Here is a 19,284-nt window from a genome sequence, read left to right as displayed (position 1 = left end):
GTATTTGTCTACTTTTTTTTTTTTCTTAAGAAGGTAAAAATGATACAAAGTAATAGTTGATGCATCAAATATAATTAACCTTTTTCAAATTTATAATATTTAATAAGATAAAAATATAGGTTCGATTAATTTGGGCAAAAAAATTTACACTTACCGGTTGCAATCCGATCAAAAATCCAAAAGGTACTTTATTAAAGTACATAAAGTGAAATATATTTTACTACTAAAACAAAATTATTTTAATCTATTTTAACGCTAAGATAAAAGTATGTTGCATATCATCCCTAATTAAGCTATTAAGTTTTGGGGAAAATATGATTTACGTTCGTCTAATTATGTCAAAATCCAGAGTGTCTTTTCGAGAACTGCTAATATTTTCTTCCAAAAACTAATTGTGAAATTAATTTATTGGGAGTTGAACGGTGCCTTAGTACCTAAAAAATCTTAATTCCTAATGAATTGAATTTATTACTGAAAGGTGGAGATCCAAAACCTCGTTGTCCTCTTCCGTACTTCATTTGATCCAGAGCTCATACGTACAATTTTAGCAATAGCACTTCATTTAAATTAAATTAATTATTGTGTCCTTCAAACGACAAAAACAAGAATAGATTTCAATTCATTTTCTAGACTTATATCAACAAAGTTTAAAAGGGCGGTCACTTGTTTGCTCTTAACTTAAGGTGCATTTAAGGAGAAGTTGGAGAATGCCTATCACCTTAATGAGTCAAAGGAGATCGAAGTAGGAATATGTCTATCAACTTAGATTAAAATATATATATATATATATATATATATATATATATATAATAGGCACCTTTTCCTTTGTAGTAAGTGATAAAATAAAACATTTTCTTGGAACAAAGAGCAAATCAGACTGACTACTTACACGATTCAGACTAGTGCAGTACCGGAAGAATCGAATAAACTAAAAGCAATAATTTCTTTATATATATATATATATACACGAAGAAATCTAAGGATTATTCTCTTGAGAATCTAAGGTGGCTATATTATTTGGTTGTATATCTGTTCTTCAACATTTCTGTTGTTATTCTCCTAGTCGCATTGCTTTCATGCCTAACATTATGTGGCACTGAGCTCTAACAAATGGACCCGATTAGGCCGTCCAATAATCATCACTGGATGTCCCAATGGCCTATGTCACCAAATGCTCGCTTGCATGGTTTCCCACTACGATTTACTTCACCAACTAGCACATTGGCAGGACCATCTTCTATTATCTTTGTATAGTGCATGTATGATTAGATTATACTATCATTATGTGAAGGTTGTATGTCAAGAAGCACATGAGGCCCTAGTAGAGAGTTTTTTTCTAGGTTTCGGTTATTTTTCTCCCCTCGCTTTGAGGGCCTTCCTCACTGTTGTCGTTGACCTGCCCTCTTCTCTCTGTCTCTCTGTCTCTCTCTCTTCCTTCTTATTTGTCTTTCCTCTTTTATCGCCTTCTCATCCTCTTCTTATGGTTTCGTTGATTCTTGTTAGGTTTTATTTATACTTATATAATTGATAAATTGTGTTTCAAAATATAATTTTATTTATGTAATGTATCTAGATTTTATATATAAGCATATGCACTAGTTATGATAAGTCATGAGATATTTAATAAGGGCACAAGAACGATCACTTTGTATTTAATTATCAAATCAGTCATTCAAACGGCCCCACAGACGTTTAGGCATTTAAACAACCCCTCTAGGCATTTGAACAGTTGGGCTTGTAGAGTCCAACTTATTATGGACGTTCGAACGGGATTTCGTACGTTCGATTGGCCCTACAGAAACACAAGTCCGAGATTGACTTAAATTAGTTTTCTTGTCTATTTTGCAAATATATATAAGTCCTTGGACCCTAGAAGATGTGGAGAAGATTGAAGAACGAATATTAAAGCCCTTCATTGATCAAGAAGATAAAGGATTTGAGAGCTTAAAGATTTTTCTTGATCGTTTCATCATTATTCTTAATATAACTCATTATTTCGAGGGTTACGAAGACAAATTTGTATGATCTCAAGGTTCAAAGAGATCGGTGCAATCAACCATGTGAAGCAATTCATCGTAGGATCTAATGAACAAGAGATCTTCTGATATAGCTATGGACTTAGTGGGTAATCTGTAAGTGGTTATTGTATTTAATTTTTTATTAGTAACTGATTTGATCCTAGTGAAAATGCTCCGTAGTTTTTACCCTAGTTTTGAAATTTTTCACGTAAATCTTGCATGTTTGCATTGCTTACAATATTTATCATGCATTATTTATCACTAAGCTTTCTCGTAAGAGGTCACATAATTTAAATTAGGGTTTGCCCTAGATTTTTCAAGTTTTTATAGATCTGTGCCTATTTTCTCCCTCTTCATCAATATCAACTTAGCTCCACTACATTTGCTGGCCCTTTCGCCCCCATCTTCCTGCTCTATTTGCACTTACCCTCCCTAATGTTGCCCTCCTCTCTTCCTCTGGCTATATCCTTTTTCCTCCTTTGTAGTATTGATGCTATAGCTACACAGCCAATGCTACCTCCCCCTCCTCTCCAGTCTTCGCTACCTCCCCCATCCCTTCTAGTGATCGATTACTACCATTCCTTACCTCATCCCCTCCACTGTCATGGTTATTTTCTTTCCTCCCCTTCTCTCTGTTCTTGGCATGTGTTCTTGTTGGACTGGATTTAGTTAGTGGGATGTAGGTTTAGGAGGGCCCTACTTTGGCTTCTCGCTTGTCTTGTCGTGGTAGCCATGACGATATTGCTAGTGGTGCTTAGTGTTTGGGCATGGGTTGGCTTTAGGCTGTGAGGAGGTGTTTTGGGTTTTTGTCACCTTTACAACTCTGAGCCGGCGTGCCCCCGATTATCTTGTTCAAGTAATAATACTATTTTTGCTTTCTTCTTCTATTCCTACTATAGGTTGGGGATCTCATTTCTCCATCCTTTAAAGGACTCATGATTCTGTGTTCTTGACTATTTGATTGCAATAATGCCGCAGACAGACTTTGAACATTTTCCTTATATGATTATCTAAGGTCATGCTTCCTGTTGCTTTTATATGTGCCTTTAGGCTTGATATTTTTTTATTGTAGTAATGTTTATTGTGTAACCAAATATGAGATTTGTATCAATTGATCACCGTTTTATTTCCTTTCTCAATTGTGTATCAAGCGATATTTCTATGAATTAATACATCTCTACGGACTTTCATTAACAAAAAAAAAAAAGATTAGATAATACTATTGATTCGAGAGCACGAATTTCAAATCCATGTGTTTTTGTCTAGTTTTTGGCAGTCATCTGATTCACTATTTTATCAATTGCACGCACCAGAGAGATATAATCACCACTATTCTAATCTTTTGAGATATTTATTTAGGTGTATCATATTTTGGATGGGCGAGATTATAACTGTCAAATGTGCTTGATTTGCATGCTTATGTGCATCTGACAACACATTAGATATAGACTAACTCCGATTTGAGGTTAAGCCCTGAACTCAATTAGTTAATCTTATTTTTTTAGTCTTGATTTTTTTAAGAGTAAACTTAATTAGATATAAAAAAAGAAAAAAAAAATATTTAGTTACTGAACCAGTTTAAGGACCTATTATATATATCTTTGAAATTTTTGTGATTCATCATCAATTGCATATATTGAGCAACCGCAATTACAACTCATTCTAATGCATTAGATTTTCATATTCCATTCTGGAATGCGATGTGCGCATCATAACCATAACACCATAACGACCGAAAATAACATCCACCCAAACCAAACCAACCTTACAGCCATCCTGCGGTTTGTCCCTTTCGTTGCACTCAATCTCCCAAATTTTAAACAACTGATATTTAGTTGATACCTAATTAGTATGAGATAATAACCTAATAACTAAAGATGGTCCCCCTCCCCCTACTCGAGCTGCCGTCCTTACAAAGCAATCGAGAGAGGGTCACATAGGACTTCTAAATCACGAGCTCTTTGGAGTCAGGGTCGTCGTTGCATCCACACACGTGAAGTACATGACACATCAAAGTGCGTCGAGATTCGTGCTGCATCCTGGCCACTAGGATTTCCTTCGAATTGAGCAAGGTTTGGGTTTCATTATTTGGGTTGCCGTGATGGAATTGGGTAGTGCGAGTAATAATGGAGTAGGTGGGCTCACAAAACGTTGCTGTTTTGGTGTTTGTTTTCGTCGAGAGAGAGAGAGAGAGAGAGAGAGAGAGAGAGGAACGGATTCCCGCGTGGGGTTTAGGAGAACGAAGAACGAGAAGAAGATGGGGGGAGGGGCATTTCCGTCCAGACAACAAGAGATGGGCGTTGCCGTTTGATTAGATGCCATGCGTGCTCTTCAAACTTCCAACGCATACTGGCCCACCCATTCTTCGATTAGATCCAGAAACACTCCCCCCCCATGTGATGAATTGCCCAAATTAACCCTACGCTGCAATCTACTAGTGATAATCCCATCTCGACCACCGACATACCAGCTATCTATGTCCGAATGTTGAAAATTGGATTTAATCATTTTAACCCATACTTATTTTATCTCTTTTTTAGTTGGACAGAAATTATTTTACTTAAATATATCATATGTTATAGTGATTTAACGAGAAACATTCTATACAGCAAAACAGAGAAAATATGTTTAAAATAATTTTAGTTTTTTAATGTTACAATATATTTATTTGAAAATAAAAGAGTATATGAGAAGGACCATAAGGAGGAGGGTAGTTTGGTAAAGTTGTCGAAACAACATCTCCAAGAAAACATGCCACGAGTTTGTTGGCTGGCGGCCACTTTCCCCGCGGCGGTAAGTCGAAGGCTTTTGTTTTTTCTGTTCGCGGGTGGGTCCCACACGGGACCAGGGGGGCGTTTGTGGGGGTGGCGCGTCCTCGCGGCGCTTAGTTGTCATCCGTCTGACCAGCACCGCGACACGTAGGCGCACGGGGTTGTAGCAGGCCCACGTGGATGACTGGACCGTCGGAATTCGTCGACCGACACGTGGCGAGCGCGGTGGGAGCAGAAAGGCTCTTTTTAGAGCTTTCCCGGTGCCGATTAACCGTGAGGGTGTAAAAGATTATTTTACCTTTCTGCCATTGAAGTGTCTCATCACTCGTCAGTCATCGCATGCTTACATCCTCCGGAAAAGGAATATTTACTGTTCAAAAATTAAATTAGTCAGAACTCCAACGTATATCACTGTTCAGATTAAAATAGTTTTTTTCTTCGGTAGCAAAAATTAAAATAGTTAGAAATACTATCTGAATTGAATGTTCTATTGTCTGTCTTACTATCGGAATTTGATACGATTCGATATATGTTGGTTCCACGTGTGGCATTGAATTTAGTGGGATGAGCCTATTTATCTAATTGAGTTTGTTAGAAGCAATAAAAATATTTTTGCTAGGATGCGTTCGAATGCAAAGACCGCGTTTGAATGGGGGTGCGAACACCTGCACATGTTTACAAAAATAGAGAACGCAAATTATGCGTTCGAATGGAATTGAGCTATTCGAACGTGATCGTTTGAACGATCGCATATATTCGCATTGACAGAGAACGAAAATTCCACGTTCGAACGCGATCGGGCTCGTTCGAACGCACCGCGGCGAAAGTATGAGTTTTCTTAGAGTTTGTTAAGGTTATTTGGAGTTGTTTAACTTAGTTGAATAGTTCTTAGGGTGAGCTTCTATAAATATGTTGAGGAAACTCTAATTGGAATTGGATGATGATAATTGAATTGCCTTTGACCTTTATCTCCTTCTCTACTTGTCTCTAGCTATTGGTGCCCTCTCCCTCCTCCCCTTTTTTCACCGCCCCAAATTTTTGGTCGGTCTCTTCAAACTTCTAACCACCATTTTCTACACCACCTTCTCCCCCTTTACACCAAGAACTAAACCTAGCATCTATCTAGCCATTGGAGGGCTATCAAACTTGAGATAATAAAGATATAAATATATTGAAAATGCATCTTTTTTTATTATATTTTTGTCATTGAAAATCTTATCGATATTATTTTACATGTATTGAAAAACTTATCTAATCCTCTAAAATTGTGTCTAATGAGTATCTTCAAATTCAACATGTGGAATGATTAAACATGATGAAAAAAAATAATAGGTTCAATTTGGATATAATAAAAAATAATAACATAAATAAAACTATAGTAGATGAAGTAAATGTAGGCATAACCACACAAGTTAAAATATAATTTCCCTTAAAAGAACTACTATTTTTTTTTACCTTAGAGAAGTCAAAACTTAATAGAATCTCAATTAAATAGATGCTATTGGGTATAGTCATACATTATGAGCCCCTTTAACCATTTGTGAATTATGCCATTAGTAAAATATAGGATGAAGATTCTTTTGAAAAAACAGAAAAAATTCTCTTGTGATTGACACTAGCTCTATTAGGGTTTTGGCCATAGTTTTCTTCTCTCTTTTCAGAATCTTTCTTACTGTTGCTAGCGTCTCCCTCCCCTTCTCTCTCTTAGTCGTGGCTAGGAGAAGGGATAGATCTCGCTTTTCCCTATCTTAGAGTGGTGTTCCTACATCTTTCTCCTCTATCCCCTCGTCTTCTCTTTCTCTATTTTTATCCTTTTCTCTAAACGTTCGCTGTTCAATCTCTCTCTTTTGTTATTTCATCATGTATTTTCTCCTCCTTTGTTGCAACCGAGGGTTTTGTTAGCTTCCTTCCTACCAAGATAACCCTTCTTCCTTGTGCGATTGATGGGTGCTTGCCTCCACCAAATCTTCAATAGTCGATGGAGATAAGCCTTTTCCTCCTCGTCAAGGCTTCTTCAAGCCACCGCTAGTCCTTGCATGGTTGAAATTGTGCCTTGGGTTTGACCTTGGCTTGATATCTAGTCATGGCTAAGGTTGTTATGAACCAGATCTGGAATGAACCATTCGTAAGAAAATTATGAAAACTTAGGTGGAGATAGCCTCGTGAGTTAGAATTTTAATGGCCTTTGGTTTCACATAAATCGGAGATCGGGATAAAAAGTTAAAAATAAAATAGTGGGGATAAATCAGAGTGGGTAGAATAGTAAATATCTGACGTTGTAGCGGCTGTATTGTAAGGTGGCTGCTGGAGTTAGGAGGTGGCTAGGGTTTGAATGCTTGAAAGGGATCTACGGTTAAGATCTACTCCTATGAAAATAAAGACAATATAACGTCTAAGGTAGAAAGATAAAAACAAAAATAATAATTGGTTAAACTCATATTTCTCCTAATGATAATTATCAACATATGTCCACCCCTATTTATAGGAGTAAAATCTCTAACGGATCGGATCCACATGCGGATTATTCAATTTATTTTTAATTCAAAATAATATAAAGCTAAGCAGCTAACTTGACTTGACTCGACTTAACTCATGTGGTCGGATCGTAACAATTCACCACGCTTCCGACACCTTGTCCTCAAGGTGACTAGTCTCTCACGTCCTTGTACTCATACAACGTGTCGACGCTCTTCCAAGTCTTTGGGTACAAAGCAACGCGTGATCATCTGTCGGTTAGGCTGAGCTATTGGTGCAGGCTGAGTCGGGGCAGATGCCGTCTCCAGTGGGCCATGGGCTTTGGCTAGCTTTCTTCTCTCCTCCTTGCAAATCTAGTTCAGCTGATCCAACTTGCACTCCATCAGTATAGCTAAGGAGAAGGCCTCATCAGAAGTAGTGGGCCTCAAAGCTTTGACCTCAGCTTGAATGTCAGGCTTAAGCCCACTAATGAAAGTACTCTTTAGGGCCGAGTCAAAGTAGTTAGTGGCTCGGTTGGATATCCGCTCGATCTCCTCCTAGTAAGCTCGAACTGTTGTTGATTGAGTCAGCTTAGTCAACATGGCCTGAAAGTCCTCATACTAGGTCGGGTCGAACCGAGCACAAATTGCATCCGTAAAGTCCTTCCAAGACTCGAATAGTCGAGTTCGCTCAGCTGACTAGTACCACCTAATCGCGACTCCCTCTAAATGGAATGAGGCTAGCTGGACCTTCTAGTGGTTGGGCGTGCCATGGTACGTATAAAACTGCTCCACTAGGTAGGTCCAGTCTAGCGGGTCTCCTTTAGAAAATTTTGGAAAATCAAGCTTGATGGTCTGAGCTTGGATCCTAAAATGTGGTCTGTCATCACGGGCGAAGTGACCTTGGGGTCGAGGCTAGTCTCATGGGTCATAGGCCCACATGTTCGGCTTATGTTGCCCATGGGCTACATGTAGGTTTGGCTCAATCTGATGACGCGGACCCACCGGTTCATTCCACCATTCTTCCTCTGGCTCGTACTCGTGCTCAGGGTCTTGTTCATGGATTCCAAACTAGTTCGCATGAGGCGGTCAAACTAGTTCACGAAAATTTGGCTTGCCTCGAAATGCATGCGCTTCATCTCCTTCATTCCAATAACCTAACCCTAACCCTAAGGCTGAATTTGGAATTCAGCCTAGGGGTGCTGCCATAGGGTGCATGGGGGGTGGCGTCGGCTGGGTTCGGTCGGGGGTCGCTGATAGGCTACGAAATGATTCCTTCAAGATATGGATTTATTGTAGGAAGCAATCAGCACAACCGAGGGAAAATATTCGCCCGTAGTCAGAAAATTACAAAACTAAGTGGAATCGATCTGTAACTCCCTGATCTATGATTTTAGTATTTATGCCCTTCATAGATTCGAACTAAAATTGGGACGAAAATACGATATAGTGCGGATGATGATGGTGGTGACGGGTGGAGTGAAAGTTAGAGTTATGGATGATAATGGAGATGAGGGTGAAGGGTTGATGTTGTTTTTGGGATAAAGACGAAGGGGAAAAAGTGGCTGAGATCCCAAGGAAGAGGGAGGACTTGATAGACGAAGGAGATTACAAGTTAGGAGAGACCTTGCCAACAACAGAGGTGGTAGGTTGGTAAAGAGGGAGGAGGGAGATTATGGTAGAGAGAATAAAGAGAAGATAGGAGGCACGAAACTAATAATCCAATAGCATAATGATTCTAGCTTCCATCCATACCTTTATAAAGGCTAGCCAACAAGCCAAAATAATAATTATTAACCCTAATTCTAGAAGATTCCCGCCGATCTCGTTCAAACGCGCCCGATCTCATTCGAAGCGCTCGATCGCGTTTGAATGCACAAAAGACGTTCTCTATCGATGCGAACGCGATGCAGGCATTCGAACGCCACGTTCGAACGCGCGCGATATAGGCATTCGAACGCACATTTCGTGTTCTCTGTATTTGCGAACTTGATGCATGCGTTTATAAATGCGTTCGAACATGCCGCAAACTGCATTTGAACGCGACCTACAGAAAATTTATTTTAATAAAATTAAATAACTAATGCAATAAGAAAAGATACTAACTAAGTGTATCAGCCCACCACGCTTCCCCCCACCTTATCCTCAAGGTAAAAAGTTGGGGAAACGCTCCAAACTATCCGTCTCCAACTCCCATGTCGCCTTATCGGATGACTTGGCAAGCCACTTGACTAGAATCTCCATCTCTAATCTAGTACCATGATGTCATCAGCGCCTAGCAAATACACGAACTAGCTCTACGATCTCTGTCTGCTCCAATGGCTCCGGTAGAATTGATCCAACGACCTCATGATCTCCAATCCGCTCCCTCAGCAATGAAACATGGAAGACAGGATGTACTCTCGACCCCTTCGGAGCTCTAAACGATATGCAACCGGACCAATACGCTCTAACACCCAAAAAAGACCAAAGTAGTGATGTGCTAACTTCTAGTTTTGCATTAGATGCAAGGTCAACTGACGATACAGTTGCACCCTCACGAGCAACCAACTTCCAATGTCGAACTCTTATTTCCTATGGCTGCAATTATAAACTTGCTTCATGTGGTTTTGGGTAAGTTTAAGATGGGCATTGGATCTGTAGATGCCATTGGATCATAAGCACGTAATGTCAGAGCCATGCACTCATACACCACTTCGAATGGAGTCGTATCAATGCTGCGATGGTAGGCGGTGTTGTAAGACCACTCCGCCCACGATAAGAACTCCAACTATTGTCTCGGCACCTCAAGTACTGCTCAATGCCTCGATTGACCACCTCTATTTGGCCGTTCGTCTATGGATGGTAGGCCGAGCTGAAGTTCAATCGAGTCCCCTATAATCTGAAAACTCCATTCAAAAGTCGCTCGTAAATACACGATCACGATGCGAGAAATCGTGTGTGGTATGCCATGTAACCGAGCAACATCTCTCATAAAAATTTTAGCCACTGACTTGGCTAAAAATGGATGTAACAATGTCGAAAAGTGCGCATACTTGCTCAACTTGTCAACAACCACAAAAATAACTAAATAACTACGTACCAGCGGAAGACCCTTTATGAAATTCATAGAAATGTCTTTCCAAACACGATCCGATATAGGTAAAGGTTGTAGTAATCTTGCCGGTTTTAATGTAGTTGCCTTAGCCCTTTGACAGACTTCGCAAGCACGGATCCTCACATCCCGCCTCAATCTTGGCCACGTGCAACTCTGATATATCCTCCTATAAGTCCTCAAGACACCCCCATGACCAGCCTGTAGAGTTTGGTGGAACTGCTTCAATAATTTTTGCCGCAATTCATTATTTGTGGGCACCCGAATGCATACGCAGTCCAGCAGCAAATTGCTTCGATTCTCCAACTCTAGATGGCACTCCGGATTATCCAACACCTCCTGTAACAATCTCACTAGGTCAGATATACATGCATACCTTAGCTCATCAAGAAAAGAAAGAGTAAGAGAAGAATAGGCTGCAAGCTTGGCGGTATTGGGTTGGCATGATAGTGCATCCGCCACTGTATTTTCCGTTCCTTTCTTGTATTAAATTTTATAATCATATCCCAGCAATTTTGTGACCCATCTCTGCTGTGCCGGAGTGTGTATACGCTGACCCATAAAGTATAGAAGGCTTCTTTGATTGGTTCGGATAATGAATCGCCTACTGATCAAATAAGACCTCCACTTTGTCACTGCATGTAGAATTGCCAACATCTCTCTCTCGTAAGTCGTTAATTGCTAAGATTTTTATGATAAAGCCTTACTAAGAAAGGCTATGGGTCATCCTCCTTACATTAGTATAAATCCTATGCCAACTCCCAATGCATCACATTCCACAATGAACTCTTTGGTGAAGTCCGATAGCGCTAGAACAGGAGCCATCGTCATCGTTGTTTTCAGTTTTTCAAAGACTATAGTTGCTTTATTCGTTCATTTAAAAGAGTCATTCTTTAACAAAGAAGTGAGAGGAGCAGCGATCTTGCCATACCTGGTGATGAAGCAGCGATAATATCCGATCAGCCCCAAAAATCCTCGCAATTCTGTGGTAGTAGTAGGAATAGGCCAAGCAGTCATGCATGCTACCTTTTGAGAATCTACCGCTACACCTTCCTCTAAGATGATGTGGCCTAAATACTCCGCTTGTGGTACTCCCCATAGGCACTTGGACTTCTTGATCTTTAGCTAGTTTTGCTTCAATAAATTCAGCACATCCTCCAAATGCCGCCGATGCTCCAATTCAGTCCTACTATACACCAAAATGTCGTCAAAGAATACCAAGACATACTTTTATAGTAGAGGCCAAAAAATATCATTCATGAGGCCTTGAAAAGTAGCTGGAGCATTGGTGAGACCAAAGGGCATCACCTGGAACTTGTAGTGCCCGTCCGGAGTACGAAATGCAGTTTTGTGCACATCCGCCAAGTGAACTCAAATTTGATGATACTCGGCCCTCAAGTCAAATTTACTGAATATGGTCACCCTTGCAAGCTCGTTTAGAAGCTCCGCTATGACCGGAATAGGATATCGGTCCTTGGCGGTAATAGCGTTCAGTGCTCAATAGTCGACACAAAATGTCATGTCCCGTCTTTCTTTCGCACCAATAGCTCGAGTGATGAGTAAGAGCTATGACTTGGTTGTATGGGGCCTTGCTCCAACATCTCGGCTACCATCTTAGAGATAAATTTCTTTTGCACATGTGGACACCGATATAGCCTCACATTCACCGGTGCAGCTCCGGCACAATCTCTTGTGTGATGGTTCGCCATTCTCCTTGATGACAACTTCTTTAGTTCCTCAAACAATTCAACAAATTTGTCTAATAAATTAGACAACTCGATAATAGTATCTAGACTCATTTGAAGCTCATCTCTTGCTGTACCTAACTGAAGAAGATAGGACAAATCACTTGCACCTAGCAGCCCCACCATCGACTGCATCATAGGAATCGGTGAAGATCAAATGCCATCAAGCCACACCTTTTTGTTTCCTTGCTTAAATTTTATTCACATGCTTTGGAAATAAAAAAATGACGGGTCCCAAGCTTTGCAACCACTGAGTGCCAAGGACAATATCCGCTCCTCGCAACGCTAATAGATACAAGTCCACAATGATGTCGTGTCCTTGCACCCGTATACCGACCCGACGACACAAGCTCTCTGCCTTAAGCTTCGTGCCGTCTCCAATAGCAATGTCAAACCCTATGGTCGGTTTCGCATCCAAGCCCAATCTCCTCACTAACCTCTCATCTAGAAAGTTGTGTGTACTCCCAGAATCGATGAGGGTGTGCACACAATGCTTTCTAACGAGTCCATCTACCTATAACGTCTTTGGCGTGAAAGTACTCGAATATGCATGCATCGATATTTCAGCTTAGATATCTTCCTCTGGACCCTCCTCAACGGCCTCCTTTAAACACTCTCCATCAGCAACGACCTCATTGTCCTCCTCGAGATCATTGATGAGCATCACACTCCCGATCGGTTTGGAACACTGATGACCGAGGGTGAAACATTTATCGCATCGAAAACAAAGGCTCTTCGCTCTTCATTGCTCCACTTGGCAGGTGTGAGAGTTCAAACGGGGGGTCTTGTACCTCCTCTAACATCAGAAGAAGGTCTCAAAGGTGGTCATGGTCTAGTACTAGCAACTGCTATCTTTGAACTCGCATAATTTCCAACTGGCGTTCTAGGCGTAAACCACCCATCTCGGTTGCCCCAACTTATTTTTGCTGCCATCTTGAGAGCCTTATGCTTTTGCTCCATCCCCACAGCCTTCTCAAAGGCCTCCTCAAGAGTGGTAGGACAAAGAGCACGAATATCCGCTTGTATCTCTTCCCCTAGCCCTAAAATGAATGTGCTCATCAATGTTGGTTCGGGCCAAGGTGGCTCACAACGACTACTAACTCTTTCAAATTCAGCTTGGTACTCTAATATGGTCGTCCTCTGAACCATCTTGCTTAATGTGGCAGCAAAATCTTCATATGCCGCTGTCCTAAATCTGTGTAATCCTCCTACAAATGTTAGCTCAATCGGTAAATCCTCTACCACGAATAACCGATTGATACCAATACAATGCCATTCCCTAAGGTTTGCCTGGCTCTAATACCAATGATAGTCTATGAAATGATTCCTTCAAGATCTAAATTTATTGAAGGAAGTAGTTCGCACAACCGAGGGAAAATATTCACCAAATATTATTCCCTTAGCAGCAAATTACAAAACAAAGTGGAATCGATCCGTAACTCCCCGATCAGCGATTTTTGTATTTACACCCTTCAAAGATTCGAATTACAATTGGGATAAAAATATGATATAGTGCGGATGATGGTAGTGGTGATGAGTGGAGTGGAAGTTAGGGTTATGGATGATAATGGAGATGAGGGTGGAGGGTTGATGTTGTTTAAGGGATAAAGACGAAGGAGAAGAAGTGGTCGAGATCCCAAGGAAGAGGGAGGACTTGACAGACGAGGGAGATTAGAAGTTATGAGAGACCTTTCCAACGGTAGAGGTGGTATAGGTCCCAAAATTATAGATTTTCTCCTTAAAATACAAAAATTACGAAGTTCTTTATTAGTTAGCAATGTTATTTTGGTGCATAAGTTCAAATGCAAAGTATTATGTAAATGTAATTATGAAATACGTAAATAGTATGTTGTCTTTTACCCGTGGTATAACATGACGACTTATCCTAACAAAATTTTCTATTTCTTTGTCCCAAATAATTGCATAGCTCGATAGAATAATACTAACATATTATACATTAGCAGAAATTACTATCTTCGAAAATATCGACAAATATATTATAGTTGTTCGAAGAGAATATGTACTTTAAATCGGCTTCAAAGTTACTTGGAGGGATTTACATTATTTAAGAGAACTTAAGACTTTAACTCTAACAAACTGTATTTTTCTATTTATACTTCTGTGAACTGTATAAAAATCTCTCCTTCTTATCCAAATAATAACACTATTATAATGAAATAGAACCCTCGCGTTACATTATAGTTAGATAGTTGTTTCATTCTTAAAAATGTAATGAAGGGTGGGTGAGATAACATAAAACAGAGAAATCCAAACTTAGAAGAACCGAGATATGAAAAAAAAGAAAAATTAGCTTTTTCTCCATTCCTATCCTATCTAAACATTTCACCTTTACGTAAAAACATTGTTTTCTCTGCTTGCGACGTTTAATAAGACACTCAGTACTAAAAAGCAAAATTAGAAGGGAGAAAAAAGAAAAGAAAAAGTTGTAAGGGAAAAAGAAAACGGGTTTGGGTGACAAAATAAGAAATTAGCATACTTTCTGTACAAATTTTCAAGATTAACTCATTTTTACTGTTATATGCAAAACAAATTATAAATTATTAATGATGATTAGACATTGCCTCACTTTATAGAGTCTTTCTTGATAGACTATCAGACATATTAATAGCAGATGTGATATTTTTTTTACGAAACTAAGGTAAATATTATACTTTATAAGTTTTGATGATAGTTATGACAGCAAGAATTTAATATGATTTTCTCAAGGATGTAGCAGTACATGCAATACCTTAAATAAAACTTTTCAAAGGCACGTGGAAATAAATATTAAAAAGCACAGCTACTATTTCAACAGTATTTTATCATGTTTTATAATTATATTTCTCAAATTATCATATTATTTTTCTTGGAAACACATTTGGACCATCAGTTCTATATATTTAACTTTGGCCTTTTGTAAAATAATTATATGTATTTTTTAGTTAATAGTAATGAGTTTTAGTATATATTATATATATATAAATTATGTACATTTTATTATATTAAAATGTGTAATAGTTATATAAAATACATGCACTCAGGTTTTTTTGGCACCTTGGGATAAAAGCTTCGGATAATTTTCTTAGTAACAATAATTTCATGAGATAAAACGCCTAGGCCACCTTAAGATTTGGGGAGATAGACAATCTACCAATTTATAAGACAATTAAATCAGCTTCCAAAGAAGAGATCTTTTATTGTTATTAAGACCTTAAATTTGTCTAATCTTTTAATAATAACTGAAGGAATCCAGAACAGAGGCAATAATAAGAGTTTCACCGGCGGAGTTGTTTGTCCATAGGTGGTCTACTTCTGGGACACGTATTGGCCAACTTAAATTGATGTTGCATTTACTTAACACTATGTTTTGATACAACTTAAAATTTCAGAGGAGATAGAATTCATGTATGACTAGATTTAGAGATATGAAAAATAAATTATCATGCCCAAAATCAAAGTTATGAGTTAAGGACCAAATTCTTATTGATTTAGGAAAATTGAATCCTAATAGATTTAGAAAAATCAAATAAGAATCAAATTTAAAATTTGAAACTGATTATGAAATGGAAAACCAAATATTACTCTAATAATGAAAATTGAAACCACGTTAGTGAGTGAAAATCTAAGAGTATAATAAGAATAGCCGAGTTTTGTAACCCGACCTCTACTTTTTTCTTATAATTTTTATTTAATACCATTCGTTAATTTAAACGGTACCAGCAAAGAAATATTTCGTTATAATATATGAAATAATTTATAATACCTAAATTGCCCATGCCTTCTATAAAGGAAGGGCAGAGTTTCAAGGTTGGGGTGAAACGATATGACTAAGATAGTAGAGATAGATCAAAATGGGACAGAAATGAAAATATCAACTTTGCGATGGTCTTCAGAGGGTGGTGGTTGCCCAAAAAGTAGTGGTGGACGGTTGTAAGTGTGGTGGCTGGGGTTTTGAAGCTTGGAAGAGTTCTAGGGTTAAGATATACTCTTAGAAAAGTTAAGACAATCTAATGGTTACGACTGAATGGTAAATGCGAGATAAATAAAAATAACTTAACTCAATAGTCATTCCATACCTTCTAATTAACCCATGACTTCTCCTATTTATAGAAGTAGAGTCATAACTGGTTGGATCTAATTCATCTTATTGGGATTACATTCGTTTTGATTTGAAATTAAAAATAATAAGCAAATATAACCGACTAGACTTGACTAACTCAACCCAGGTGGATGAATCATAATATTGCACCATACTTTTGACACCTTGTCCTCAAGGTAACTAGTAACAATCCATCATCCATCCTTGCTAGCATCGCACTTAGGCTTCTAGCAAGTCTAGCTAAATTAACCTATTGTGGGCCCACTAGGTCATTCCACCACTCATCCTTGGGCCTCAAGTCACGCTTATGGGTACCCAATCGGTTCATGCAAGGTAATCGTGCTAGTTCACAAAAATCCAGCATGCATGGAGATACGTAAATTTTATCTCTCCTACCCAATAGTTCAAACCCTAACCCTAGGGCTAAAAATATTTTTTAGCCTAGGAGCACCACTATAGGCTGCATGGGCAGTGGCGGCAGCTAGGCAAGGTTGATGGCTAGTGGCAGTTGACGTCCGACGAGTCCTCATTGTAGTGGAATTCAAAAATAAAGCTCGGGCTAGATATGTTGCAATGATGACCATGGGGCATTGTTAGCAGGTCCACCGTCCCCTAATGGCCACAGATAGGTTCCAAGATCCCACTATAGTGGAGTCCTAGCTATGGAGAGGCTAGCAGAAGCCACTCCGATGTGGCTTGGCCCGGGCAATATCGTCGCGAGCGTGGCTATCAGGTTTAGCCACGCGATTGTCCCTGGCGGTCACCATTGGATGGCAATTAGGTTAGGAAAGCTAGTTGCAATTTTGGTGCAGTCAAGAGGGCTGTCGATGGCAGCCTTTCGACCAGTGCTGGCATGAACGATGGCCATGGATCAGTGCGAGTAGTTGTCTAGGTCTGTAGGGGTGGTCGGTGCTCCACCATGGCCAAAGTTGCGGGTTGGGTCTCCTCTCTACCTCCCTCACAATTTGAAGATGGTGAATGTCCGGATGACGGATCTGTTGTGGCCAACGACGCTAGTGGAGTGGGTTGGTCATGCTAGGCTAAGAGAGTTGCCATCAAGGCTTGGATCACCTTTTCGAGTCTTGTAGTGTTCTCCTTGGCAGATCTTACGAATTCCTCCACGGATTCAAGTATTGCCGTCGCCCACACGGGTGGTTCGTCAACGGCGATAGCTAGTGGTGCCAAGGAAATCTCCATAGGGATGGAGACGAGATCTTGACCCTTCATGGCTACGATCTCCCATAGGTTAGCTTTGGATTGCATGTTTACGATGAGGAACGTTGACTCTAATACCACTATTACAAACCATATCTAGAATTATCGACTTGTAGAAAAAGTTTAATATTTTATGGTGGTAGCCTCATTAGTTAGGGATCTTTTGGCTCTAGTTTCATATGATTCCGTGGTTAGGGTAAAAATCTATGACTAAAATAGTGGAGATAAGTCAACATGGAATAGAAATAAAAATATTCGACATTACGACAGTCGTCGAAGGGTGGTGGTCAGCTAGAAGGTGGTGGTGGATGACGGTAAGGGAGGGTGGCTCATGGAGGAAGATGGTGACTAAGATTTGGAAGCTTAGAAAGGTTCTAAGGTTAAGATCTACTCCTAGAAAAGTTAAGATGATCCAACGGCTACAAATAAATGATAATTGCGAGATAAATAGTAGTAACTAAACTCAATACTCATTCCACACCTCCTAATTAACTCATTACTTCTCCTATTTATGGGAGTAGAGTTATAGCGGGTCAAATCCAATTCATCATATTATACTTACATATGCTTTAATTTAAAATTAAAAATAATAAGCAAATATAACAAACTAGACTTGACGCGACTAACTTGACCAACATGGATGGATTATAATAATTGGACTCCAATCAGAGATGTCAAAATTAATTAAAAAATCCCGAGATCAAGCATTTTTCTATTATGTATAATATTAAGTACTAAATCGGAAAATCCTATCATGTAATAAAATGTAAATATAGGTCAACATATGATCAATTTAGAAGTCAAATCAACCTATAACATGTGCATGAAAATAATTTAGATTTACAATAGGGCTTTTACACTTATAAGGTAACATAACATTTTCCTTAAACCTTCTTAAAAGCATGCATTATGCAAAATAATTTTTTCAAAGAATTTTGTTTTCTTCACTTTATGAAACCAAAATAAGTCAAGATTCTCTTGAACAGTCTGCCAAAGTAGCTTTCATTCTTATCCTTTTAAGGTAGCCATTTCCTATGCAATTTTAATAATTTTCTCTGAAATGCAATAAGAATAAGGCATCGGGTCAACCTAATATGATCAAATAAGGATATTATGCAACCTAATAGACAATTAAGGATAACTTGAATGAATTTTGGACTTACCATGCATGCACTTTAGGTCACATGACAATGTCTACCTATGACAATAATATATAATTTATTTGATCAAAGTACAATGATCAAATCGGTAGATAATCAATATGCCTCAAAATATAATTTCTAGCTCAAAGTAATTTTAGTAATTTTTAATTTTTAACAAATTTTTATCTCTATTAAAAAAATAAGAAATTAAATAAACACAGCAAAAAGGAAACAAACTTAAATAATAATCTCGATTAAAAAATACATCAATGTGAATCCATCAAATCAATAGAAAATAAAAAAGAATTGGTCAAATCTAATGGTGTGGTACGAGTGTTTAGTAATTTAGTCGATATTAATTAGTCAAAATAATGTTAGGGTGCTAAACGAGAATTATAGAGAAAAATAAAAGGTTTGATTACAAAATCGTTAAAGATGAGGTGTGAATTAGAAAATAGGTGAAGTATAGAGTGTGATTTGTATGACCACATACATTTCACTTTTTAGATTTTAATTTTCTAAAATTTTAAAAATAGATTCCAAATTCCCAGAAATTCAAGAAATAGAAATTTCAGTAAAATAGATGTTTAGATTTTTCATATTTTTAGCAATTTTTATTTTTTAGATTTCCAGAAATTTAGTAAATAATAATTTCAAAATAGATTTTCAGAAATCAAATTTTTCAACAAAGAAGCAAAAAAAAAAAAAAAAAAATTCATTATGTATAGTAAAATGATAAAGAACCAA

Source organism: Typha latifolia, chromosome 12 (genome assembly GCF_019914945.1).
Source record: "Typha latifolia isolate L0001 chromosome 12, TyphaL0001v2, whole genome shotgun sequence".
Classification (NCBI taxonomy): domain Eukaryota; kingdom Viridiplantae; phylum Streptophyta; class Magnoliopsida; order Poales; family Typhaceae; genus Typha; species Typha latifolia.
The sequence above is the reverse complement of the archived record's forward strand: the minus strand, read 5'-3'. Positions refer to the sequence as shown.